At 46.1% G+C, this 12,069-nt stretch overlaps 1 protein-coding gene across 5 annotated transcripts in view; it reads left to right on the top strand.

Annotated features, from left to right (window-relative positions):
• Nucleotides 1-1,836: 1,836 nt before the first annotated feature.
• The window catches only part of PDGFRA (platelet derived growth factor receptor alpha), a 50,713-nt gene continuing 40,480 nt past the window's right edge, over nucleotides 1,837-12,069 (top strand). The window contains exon 1 of one of the 5 annotated variants that reach the window (XM_020975332.2): nucleotides 1,837-2,140. The gene's annotated coding sequence lies outside the window, so the exon portion shown is untranslated. Of the gene's footprint in view, nucleotides 2,141-2,171; nucleotides 2,902-2,975; nucleotides 3,435-6,009; nucleotides 6,143-12,069 lie in introns of those variants that run through there. The other 4 variants (XM_020975335.2, XM_078148736.1, XM_020975334.2 and 1 more) reach the window with 4 other exon arrangements.

Genomic DNA, 12,069 nt, shown 5'->3' with positions numbered 1-12,069 from the left:
TTACCATTTGTGGGCGGGCAACATTGGGGCCCTCAGCTTGAGAGGAAGGCGCAACTGGATGCCTGTTTAGCTGAAGCAAAGCAGAGTCTGGAACTCTGATTTATTGTTCTCGTCCCTTTTCCTAATTTCCAACCTTGCTTTTAGAAAAAGTACAAATGACACCACCTACCATTGTTTTTTTTTTCTTCTTCATGATCCCCCTTCTTTTGGGGGATGAGGTGGAGAGGGTTGCGAGTCTCTCTGGTTCTTTGTCTACAAACATTACGGTATCCTGTTAGCATTTTGAACAAGGGACTGTTCATCTATTTGCCTCCAATGATTTCCTGAAGGAACATGTGGAAGCAATAGTGGGGTTGTGCAGTCACCCAAGCTGAAGACGCATTAGAGGCGAGTATGCAGAAAGGACTCGAGGCAGCAGGAACTCTCAGGCTCAGCCCTAGGGTCCCCCTCCTCTCTTTTCCGTTGGATGACTCCACTGAACCCCTTAAGCTTCGCACGCCACGCTGAACTTCGCACGTCAGCTCCCCCTCCCCATTTTTTTTGGGTGCAAGCTGGAGTCAATTTTCTATTCCGCTTCTCCCTACACTTCAGTAGGGAGATTGGGGAAAGGGGGTGTTGCCAATCTCCTGCTTTGGGCTGAGGGAGAAAAATGGGCAGCGAGGCTGGGGAGATAATCACGGTCCTTCTCTTCAAAAACATTGCCTGAAAAGACTGGGTGCCAACATTGTTCGAAATACATTCGTGTCACCTTCCCCTCCCCCAGAGCACGAACACTCTCTCTCTCTCTCTCTCTCTCTCTCTCTCTCTCTCTCTCTCTCTCTCTCTCTCTCTCTCTCTCTCTCTCTCTCTCTCTCTCTCTCCCCCCCCCACTCACACTCACACATTCACTCCCAAGTCCACGTCCCGAGAGACCGAGGCCTGTTTTCTGGAGCGGCAGCGCCCCCTGGCTCACAGAAGCAGGATAACAGTCCTTGAAGGAACCTCGTGCGGAGCTAGCTTGCTAGAGAAGGGTGCAGATGGCCCTCAGCTTTCCTCCCTTGCGCCCGAGGTGGGGAAATCGGGGACTAGGGGAGATGCCCTCCTCCCGATCTGTTCTTGCAGAAGGGATCGAGGGAGGAGGGGTCAGAGTGCTCCTTCTCCCAATGCCCATTTTACGAAGGATTTCCCACATGCCTAAATCTCAGCCTTCGCATGTAGGAGACAGAAGCCTGAACCCATCTCTTCCAGATTACCCTCAAAGACAAAGCACGGAAAGATAAGTGATTTAAAGGAGCTAAAGATCCTACATCTACCCTCTATTCTTTATGTCCTCTTCAGACCTATCAGATTGCACTTGTAAACATCCATTAGGGGCAGATAGTACCAAAAGCATTTTTTTTCCTACATTACCTGTTCTCCCAAAGACTCAGGGTCAAAATGACACAGCGACTATGTGCGACCTACGAGGGATCCCATCTTTGCCCCACCTTTCCCCCTCCTGGACCAGAATCTAGCGAGCCCCACTAAATAGTATTCCTAAATGTAATTTGTTTTCTCTGGAGGCTGTATCCACAAAGTAACATTTTAAAAAATTACTCCAAAAATGCAGTTGAGAAAAGTTCCAAAAGTGTGCAGAGCTCATTCATGAAATTGTGAGCAGTTTGTATTTTAATGAAACTTTCCCCCTGCAGCGCAAGACTATCAAAATACATCCCCCACACCCTGCACCCCATATGGCCAATTCGTCCCTCCCCACCCCCAGTTGTTGATAAAGACTGGAGGCTGGAGGTGGACCCCCTGCCTGAGTAAAAGACGACAGGGAACACCCAAAACTGTAGGCAGAACGTCTCCAACTACGAATGCGAGAGGGAGACTCTTATTTTGAAGAGGGTTGGAAGGGGGGCTTCATTCCTGACAGCTATTTACTTAGAGCAAATGATTAGTTTTCGGATAGACTTTAACATTGAATCTATTACAAAACGCGGGTTTTGAGCGCATTACACTTTCAACTAAGAGAGAAAGAAACAGGAGGAAACGGAGAGGGAAAGTTACAGGAGATAGGCATATATATATATTATATATATATATATATAATTACATCTATCTATATATATTTTTACTGTGTATGGTTTTCATTGCGGATTAACGTAGAGGAGAGAAGGTAAGGGAGGACAAATTTTTCAATTTTCGACTTTGTTTTCCTTTCAGGGGAAGTTAGGTCTTGAGGCTGGAAGAAATGTGGTAATTTCACCAACTTTGGCGATGGGAAAAAATGCTGGAGCTGATCTCTGTATTCAGAGAGTAATTTATCCTAAGTAAACCTGAACAAGTCGGGAAGCAAAATAACTTGGAAGGAAGAGAGAGACTGAGGATTTAAAAAAAATTGTGTTTTTCTAGCCTCCTTTCCTGGATCTTTCCTGGACCTCCCCCTTAAAAACCTGAAATTATTTAAACTTCATTTTGAGGTAGGGAGAGGGCATTATTTAAGAAGGCACTGAAGCGCTTTAATCTGGTATTTTGCTTTTTTCCTTTTCTTTTCTTTTGTGGGGACGGATTGGGAAGGAATATAGGTTTTTTCGCCTTGCTCCTGGTGACCATTCCTGGGAGATGGCGAGTTTTTATTGAGTATTTTAAGTCCTCTCGGCAGTTTAGCGGATCTAAGCTGCCCGCTCTGTCGAGGGAGGTCCAGAGTAGTTCTGAGGTATTTGGAGAAGGGAGGTAGATTCTGCGAGAAGAGTGATAGAGGGAGTGGTGTGACTGGGTGAGAAAGGCTTTGCTGGAGGTATCCTGGGACCTCGGATATACTGACTGGTTGGATGACTGGGGACGCCAGGGGTGCGTTCGTAATTACTGGACGGCGCTCCACTCTGCACCAAGGACTCAGACCCAGGGGGAACAGCGGCTGCTGCAAGGCGCTCCGGGGTAATTTGCGCAGGGCTGGGAGGGGGTGTGCCGAGGTTTGGGGGTGGGGGGGGCACTCTGCCGCCCGATAGCCAGGAACTTCTAAGGCGTCAAAGAAAAAGGTCGCAACTCTGCAGAGATAGAGGGCTCTCTACTCCGAGGAATGGTTGGATGGATGATGGATCTGGTCTGGAAGAGGCAGCGGCATTGGCTGGCTGTCTGACTGGCGGGGGGAAGGAGTTCTGGCATTAATGACAAACACATTTGGAAGACAGAGCAGAAGCCGTCGTCGCACCGCATTCCAGAAACCTAGGATTTGAGGAATTTCGAGCTGGGATCAGGCTCCTTTCCAGGAGTCATTATTATTATTACTGTGAGTGTATTTTTAAAAACATTTTATCCTGGAGTATTGCCGTTCTCTGGGATCCTCTGGCAAACCAGGGCAACAGGAAGGAAAGTAGGAAAATCGCCAGAAAAGTGCCGGATAATTTCTCCAAGCAACACATGTGGGGAGTTTAGGGGAGGACTAAGAGCTGAGAAACTTTTTGCGCAAGGTAAGAGATGGACGGTGGGGCGGGCCTCTGTGGCCTACACAGCCATTGAAAAAAAACAAAACGACAAACAAAAACCAAACCTCCCCCACCTCCCACCCCTGGTCCAGGGCTCCTGGCCTTGGCCCCTGCGCGCGTCTCTTCTAAGACTCGTGGCATTGCCTACCCGGGTGTCCCTGGCCCAGCCTCCCTCCCTTTTCCCCCTCTCGCCGCCGTCCGTTCTTAGTCTCCCCAGAGCCCGTCTTTTGGCCTCTTTTCGCCGCCGCGCTTCCTTTTTTCCGTCGTCTATCCCCATGTAAATCGGGTTTTACACGTGAGATTAACTTCTCTTCGGAGCGCCAGGGCGCGGGCGCTGCAGGCGGAAACAATTGACCTCAGCTGTTCTTTTTGAGAGGCTCGCAGGCAGCAGAGGGAGAGGGACAGACCCTACTGTGCTGTGGCTGCCCTGACTGAGGTGGCCAAGTTTCTGGGGCGGTCAAGCCCTGGTCTCTGGGAGCCTCCTTTCTGGCCTTGTCTACATGACCACCTCGAACTCATTCCCTCTGTTTTGGGGAACTGGGAATTTACCAAAGTACCAACAAGGAGAGCTTGTCAGATTCCGATTCTGGATTGTAGGGGGGAAGGAAGGCAGAAAGGAGTGGGAGTCGGGATTACGACCTTTCTCTTTTGGACAAAACCGTGCCTGGGGTGAGGCAAAACTGTGCCCCTTCTACTGAGATGGGTTTCCTTGGAAAAGTCTCACGGCAGGGCGGCCTGGGAAATAGGGTTTTTTGGCTCTTCAGCCAGTGGATTGCTCAACTTTTTTGGACCGAATAGCCTTGGGTCTATGATCACTCCGAAATAGAATCGGACAGCAATTTGGACTGAGTGGAAAGGGATACAAGGTATAATGGAGAGACTTCAGTCCAAAGGCTTTAGCCACCCAAGTCCCTCCCTGCCCCTAAACGAAGGAACAACAGAGTGGGGGTGGGGGAAGGAGAATAGAGTGAAGGAGGTGGTTCTGGCGTGACCACAAACATCAGTTGCCTTAATTTTCCCACTCAGCAACTGGATACCTTAGACATCTTAAATGCTAGATTCCCCCAGTCCTCCCTATACCCCACCCGCCGTCCCACATTCAAATGCAGCCTTCAGCCAGACAACCAAAATATTCTTTTTCTTTCCTCATTGCTTTCAAAAATCGGGGCAGCCTAACCTCCACTTTTCCTCTCTGTCCAGACCCAGCTTCCTGCTGGCTCCTGGTTCTAAAATGCAATTTAAATTTGAGACTGAGAATACTAAAGGGAAGAGGGGAAAAGTGTGATGCCTGATTCCCCCCCCCCCGCCCTTCGAAGGACAAGAATCGGTTTCTTTGCTGAGCAGATAAAAACTCTGGGCTCCCCCCACTGAGCGTCCAAACCACAGCAGCTCTGAGACGCGTCCAGCTGTGGGACCCGAGATAGGGAGGGGAAGGGAGGAGTAAGCAAGTTTCTAGTTAGGGAACGCCACTGGCGCCGAATGGGGTGGAGAAGTGCGCCCCCTGGGGCTCATCGGCGGGTAGGGCCATAGCCAGAGCCCCGGGTCCTTTTTCTGGCTGCTTTTCCAACCCGAGTAAAAAGAACCCTCCTTTTCGTCCTGTTTGTTTGTTATTGGGAAGTCACGAACTTTGTGGAAAGAAAATGTAGCAACCCAGGGTGAGACTGGCACTAGCCTGGCTGTAGCACAGGAGGCAGCAGCTGTAGGAGGATTTTATCCCCTTGAGAAGGCCAGCATCTAAGGCAGGCACAGTCAGGGTCTTACAGGCTTTCTTCTCCGCCCCCCCTCTCATAGAGGCGGGTGTGGGTCGTCCAGCGTGTCTTGCTTCTTCTTAAACCTGCTTGAATCTTACTCTTTAAACTCATCAAGCTCTGGGTCTTCCTGTTGCTAGACTACCTTAGAACCGGATGGCGATTAAATTTGATCGAATCTTCCCTTTTGTCTCAAGCTAATCGATGACCCTGCTGGGTCTCTTGGAAGGTGGGCTGGAGGACTTAAAATGTGAATGTTAAACGCTTCCCTTTGGCTAAAATAGGCCAGACTACCCTTACACCCTTTGGAGAAGGCTTGGAACAGGAAAATATAAACTGTGGGTGATGATTAGTCAGACAACTAACGTGAAGAGCCTACTACGTGCTAGGCACTGTGCTCACTATTGGGAATACAAAGAAAGGCAAACAGCAACAAACAATTCCTGCTCTCAAGGACTTCGCTTGGGGAGGAGGGTATCCAGGTGTGGAGGGAAAGGGTAGAGTGCATATAGCAGGAGTTTAATAAATGCTCGTTGGATGGCTATAGGGTACTTGGAAGGGTGGCGATCCGAGAAACCACAGGCTCCTCATATGGAGAGGTCACTTTTGCCTTTCTCTTGGCTTAGCTTAGCGCTTCGCTGGGGTCTCAAACAGTATTTCTCTTGCAGTCCCCCTCACCCCCATTCCTATTGCTTTAAGGTCTACAGGAGGCGCTTGTGTACAGAGATGTAACCCTAAACTCGACCGCCCCCCTCCACCGTCCAATCTCTTTTCTCTTAGGTCTCAGCAGAAAACAATGCAAACTGCACACATCCTGCCTAAGGCGCGGCAGCAGAAGTGCTGAGACGGCTCTGAGCGGCCGGGGGGACTTGCTGTGCAGGAGGTGGCCCGGGGGCTGTGCGGGGGTGACCGTGGAGCCAGCGTAATTGAGCCCAACCGCAGGAGGCAAGAGGGCGGTGCAGAGGGGAGCGGGGATTCTAAGGAGGCAGGGGTGGGAGGGGGGCAGCTTGAAGTAATGTGGAGATGGGGGGGAGGATAGTGCTGTGTGGCTGGTGCCTGGCTGATGTGGCGCGGTGGCGCGGCTGGACGGTGCCAGCGTGTTATTTCTTTTGGAAAGGGCAGTCTGTGGGTTTGTCGTCCGGTCTTTTCGCTGTCGAGGACTGGAGAGCGAGCTATCCTGGGGTAAGGTCCGTGGTACTATGTTGCCCTCTAGCGGGAGGTCCAGTTAGTGCGAGTTACCTTGTTTCTTTCCAGAAGAGGCAGCCCCCTAAGTCCTAGATTTTGGTATAGGTGCGCTTGGATTCTGCTCTTGGTGGAGTGGACTGGATTGAATAAATGCAAGAAATTGGGTTTATTTACCTCTCCTCTTCACTGAGACACAGAATTCAGTCACTGTGGCCAGGTTGGTATGAAGTGAATGCAAAGGTTGGGGGGCGTACAGAAAAGTGTCCCAGGAAGCTCCAGGAGGGGGTGGGAGAGTGCCGGGGTGGTGTTGGAATCGCTTGGGAGGGGAAGGAGTAGAGGAGGTATTAATGGAGCCTGGGGAATAAAAGGGGGTTTTGAAGTTCACGACCACTATTTTTTTTTCTTTTCCAATATTGTTTTTAAGTTCCTTCCAATTCTCCTCTTTTCCGTCAGCCGGTTCCTTTTTAACGATCCTACATTATTGTGCAACGGGAGCAGTCGTTTCCAATCAACCAGCGGTTTTTGGAGTCGGCCCGCGCGGCCTGTCCCGTCTCCCGCTGCGTAGTTTTATTACGGTTTACAATGGTGTGTAAACGGATTGGGTAACTCCTGGACTCCAGGGGAAGCGGCGTCTTTAAGTTTTTGCAACAACAAATCCCCAAACCCCAGACTTGCCCAATCTTGGTCTCTTGTCTCCCTTGAGAGAGGAAATATGCAAACGTTCACCTTCCTTTGCTTTTTCAAGCTGCTGAAATGGGGTGAAGGAAGGTGTGTAGAATCCGACCTGTGGGAATAGACTCCCAGTCAGACCTCGGATGGTTGGTTTTTACTGTGGGAGTATGGGGCGCGTGAATGGGCTAATGGGTAAACCCTTCTGTTTTGCTGTTTAGACAAGGATGCAGTTGGCATGGGAGGGACGGGGATCCCAGTCGTTGGTTTCCAGTCAAGGAAGGCTCCAGTTAGGAAGAAAACTTAGCAGCGATAGCTCTCTTGTGGACTTTTTTCTCTTCTCTATCCCTCTCCTGATGACGGCCCAAGAGAAGTTTACCGAGTCACCGGGGAGCCCAGGGTCGCTGCATTCCATTGAGAATATTACCGGGACCGTCTTGAGGTTTCAGACTTCGCAATCGGCTCTCTCGTTCCCATGCTCTAATCTTTACCTTGGGATTTGACTTGAAGTTTCCTTTAAAACCTAAAGCTTTGTCTACAAAAAGAGGCGAATTTGAGTCCTAGGAGAAAGCCACCTAAATTAACATTCCTTTCGCCTCTACCTGAAGTTGCGACAACGCCTTTCTGCACATATTCGTGATTTAATACTGCCATCATGTGGTTATTTGCATGAACAGCAGGTGAACTGTTTCAGGGGAAATGACCAGTTCAGTAAAAGTTTGACCTTGAATGATGATGGGAGTTTCATTTTACGCGATCATAGGGAAGAAGGCATTTTACGTCTTTTCTGTTATATGCTGATTCCGAGTGCTTAGTTATTCCCCTAAATTGTTAATAACCAGCGTTTCTCTTTGGGGTACAGAGTTGATTCAGTTCAAAAGAAGTATTCTAGTCTTTTAGGCTGAACTGTTTGGAGTGACAGCGGAGAGAATCAAGCTTAGAGATTTCCAAAAAATGCTTCAGCATAAAAATACAGGACCCACCCCACCCCTGCCCATCATTGGAATGTATAACAGGAGCTCGGTGATAGCAAAACAAAACAAAATGAAAACATGCAAGTAGATTAATGTGTAGATCAGACAAACAGCAGCTAACCTAGCCTGGCTTGCAGTTTTCTGAAGTTGTCTCAGATTGAGCAGGATACTTGGATTGAAAAAAAGCAAAACAAAACAAAAGCCCTATAATTTTCACATTTAGAATTAGCTCAGGAGCTGAAATTAGAGGAACCTTTGGGAATCTGGATCTTGATGAAGTCATTGTTTAAAGAAATCATAGTTTCCCTTGGAATTTAATGGCTCTTGTCAGTAGTGGTGGTGGGGGGTGTAAGTCCCTGTATTCTTGCTCTTTACTTAGTTATTGATTTGGAATTACTTTTTCTGGCATTTTACAAAGCATGCCACTATTTTTCCTGACAATGGGATTCTTATAAGCTATGTCTATTGATTTTTTTGTGGTTTGAGATCGTCAGTTGTACTTTTAGTTGGAATTTTTTCGGGGTTTTGTTTGTTTTTTTAGCAGAGATGATTGGTTTCCTTGACGAGTTAGAGAGATTAATGGCAGTGGAGTGTCAAGCACATTTGTTTCCATGTCTGTGTTCCATTGATGGTCTGTGAAGGGCTCACCTTTTTTGTTGTTGTTGAGTTAAGTTCTCTCTGACTCTTTGTGACCCCATTTTGGGATTTTCTTGACAAAAATACTGGAGTGGTTTGCTGTTTTCCTTCTCTAGCTCATTTTACAGATGAGGAAACTGAGGCAAACAGGGTTAAATGACTTTCCCAGGGTCACACAGCTGGTAAGTGTCTGAGGCCAGATTGGAACCCATGAAGAGGAGTTTTCTTGATTCCAAGCCTAGTACTCTATCAACTTCATTAGTTGTATTCTTTTATTGACTATTTCAGACCTGGACGTAGATCAGTACAATTACAATGTTTATGACAGCATATGTTTGTATAGTGCTGAAAATTATACATCATCACATTTGATCCTCACCCCAATCCAGTCAGGACTGGTTTCATTATTTGCATTTTACAAATATGTGAAAAGGAGTTTTAGTACCTTGCCAACAGCTCCTCAGCAAACAACTGGGAAAGGCTGGCTAAGAATTCAGTTCTAGTCCAGCGTTCTTTTCACTGAGAAAGAAAAGTGAGAAGGACAGGAGAAATGGGAGAGGGGGACATACAAAGACCAAAGAGCTTAAATGATGACAGAAATCTAACTTTCTTCCCAAAAGTTGAGTTGCCTCTTTGTCTCTGACATCTCAAGAATGGATCTTGGATCTTTTCTATACCATATCTTACATGGAGTCCAGCATGTGGCTGGCACTAGAGAAATCATAAAGCTTTTAAAACAAAATCCTGATGGTAATCCTAATTTCTGAAACATCATTTTACATCCTAGACAAATCAATAGCATTTACTTTTCTGGCTTTATGATTGTATTTTTTTGCTTTTTTTCCCCCCTTTATGATTGTATTTTATGCATCTTCCTTCTAAAGTGGGCAGTGTGATAGAAGAATTTGTAAAGGAAGATGCAAGGAAGCTTTGTAAAGTAATTGAAATACAGTGTCTTATCCCTATTTGTGAAATAGTAAGAGTCATAACTCCCCAGAGATTTCAGTTATCATCAGGTACATGATTTAATTTAATGTCTCAGCTATTGATTTTCATTAGCCTTGGGGGAAGCTAGGAGTGTGTTCTAGTAATGTTTACCTTAGAGACACATCTGTGAATACAAGGTTTTCATAACATGCTTAGATTTCTCTGAGGTCTACCAGTTCTATTGTGGAAACAAGTTTAAAGTAAGCATATGTTGATGTTGAGCATTTAGAGCATTATCTCTCTTTCCAATGAGGTCTGTTTCCTTGCCTCGTTTTCAATATTTTTGTATAATACACCCAGGGCATCAGAATTTCTCAATCTGAAAAAAGCAGAAGGAAATCTGGCAGAGTCTGGAAAGGGTAAAACTATCTTCAGAGCAGGGAGGGGCCCATGAGCAATCAGTCACTCCTTTAAGCTTGGGAATGCTTTAAAGATGTATAGTGGGTAAGTCTATCTAAAGAAATACAGGATCAAAATGTGATAAAAACCCAGAAAGGAGGCTGACTCTGGAGGACCTCTTTGAAGTTTTCCTAAGTCTCTTATCAGTGGGAGGTTGATACATAAACACATAGGCCATTACTGCTAATTGTAGTAAATAAGGCTAGCCAGGCTCAGCTTGGCTGGCATGCTGTGCTGGCCACAGTGTGGAAGCCCCATTGCACAGAGAATTGTCAGCATCTGAATGCATTGCCAGCCAGCTAACACTGTGTGACTGTATTGTGTTTTCTCCCCCTGTTGTGAGGAATAGAGAGAAAGAATACCACAATTTACATTAGGAAATAGTGTGGGGCATAGCTGAAATATTTAGATTATCATTCATGCATTTTCTGCTCAGAATAAACAAGAGGACCCTATTATTTTATACTAGGGAACCACTTTCCCCTACCCCGCCCCCCAGCCTCTAACACAAACAGAAACACATTTTTCCTCCTGGAAATCAGCCAATTAGAAATCTGGCTTCTGCAACTATGTGGCTATAATGGGGGAGAAAAACAGGTGATCAGGCTTCAGCAGAGATGCATTAAGGCTACTATCTGCTTGATACCTGAAATGGTTAAATCAATAGAAAAAATCCAGTCCATAAGCTACTGAGCATCAGGGGTCCATGTAGTAATTATGAATTGTGTTAAACAATCCAGTTATACCACAGCATAGCCCTTGCTGGGGAAGCTAGGTGGCATAGTGGATAGAATGCCAGGCCTGGAGTCAGGAAGACTCATCTTCCTGAGTTCCAATCCAGCTGCAGACACAAAGACTCGAAGAGTCAGGCATGACTGAAATCACTCAACAACGAATAACAACATGGCCATTACTGTTCCTAGTTTCTGTGTCTTAGCTAGGCATAAGATACTGTATTTAGAAGACTCTATAAATCTGTGGCAATGATAGCTATCTTTCATCTTCACTTCATGAACTCCTCCATTGGCCTAGCACCCATGACCATGCCTGTACTTTATAGGCACATAACTAAATGTTGAATTGATTGAGTTAAATTTTCCATGCTTGTATGAAAAATAAGCCATAGATACCACGAGGATACTGGGTGGTATTGAGCCAGAGAACCTGGGTTCAAATTCTATCTCTGTCATTTACTCCCTGTGTGACCTTGGACAAATAATCTCACCTTTTGGGGCTCAGTTTCCTCATCTGTAATAGGTGATTGGCCTAATTGTCCTTTAAGGTCCTTCCAGCTATAAGGCTAGGATTCTAGGATTCATTTGGAGATGATCAACCATGCAAATGTATGCTGTTCAAAGCCATAATTTCTCTAAAGTCAGTTAGATACCGGGCTCCATGTAACCTAGAGTACCAACACACCTTAACATCAGTACCAATAATTGACTTTTTATCAGAACTTTAGTGCTTGAAGATCTCATTACTTCCCCTTTTTATTGCTTTTGTATGATGAATTAATATTTGACAGGTGTGGGGAGGGCAGTGAAATGGAGAGAGAGGGATAAAAAAAATCAAGAAAAAAAGGAAGGGATAAAGATTTTTATAGAATTTTTAAGAATAGGGGAATAGGGGTAGGGAAGCTGTGACTGTCATTATCATTTGGCCATTCTTTATTCAGCTGTTTCTTTTTTCTTTCTCTCCCTCTTCTGTTCCCCAGTCATCTTTCTCCTTTTCCTCCATCTTTCCTGCTTCTGCCTTGGGGTATAATTCAAACTGCCTCCTTGTCTTCCTGTGGCAAAAGTAGTATTCATTCATTGTTTAGGACTCAGGATATAGAGTTCCCGGCTAAAATGTTGACAGAATGTGCTACAAGTTCTACTCTGAGGCCCCAAATGTACCTGGAACATATAAGAACATTCTGTGTCACAGGAGTCTTTAAGGAACACTCACTTAGAAAGCCTTGAGCTTTTCTGATTTATGTGTTTGTGAAATTTTCAACAAATCTGGACACTGGCAGCAAAACTT

The sequence above is a fragment of the Phascolarctos cinereus genome, unplaced genomic scaffold (genome assembly GCF_003287225.1).
Source record: "Phascolarctos cinereus isolate Bilbo 61053 unplaced genomic scaffold, phaCin_HiC Scaffold_9;HRSCAF=440, whole genome shotgun sequence".
Classification (NCBI taxonomy): Eukaryota; Metazoa; Chordata; class Mammalia; order Diprotodontia; family Phascolarctidae; genus Phascolarctos; species Phascolarctos cinereus.
This window is presented reverse-complemented; position numbering and strand designations above follow the sequence as displayed.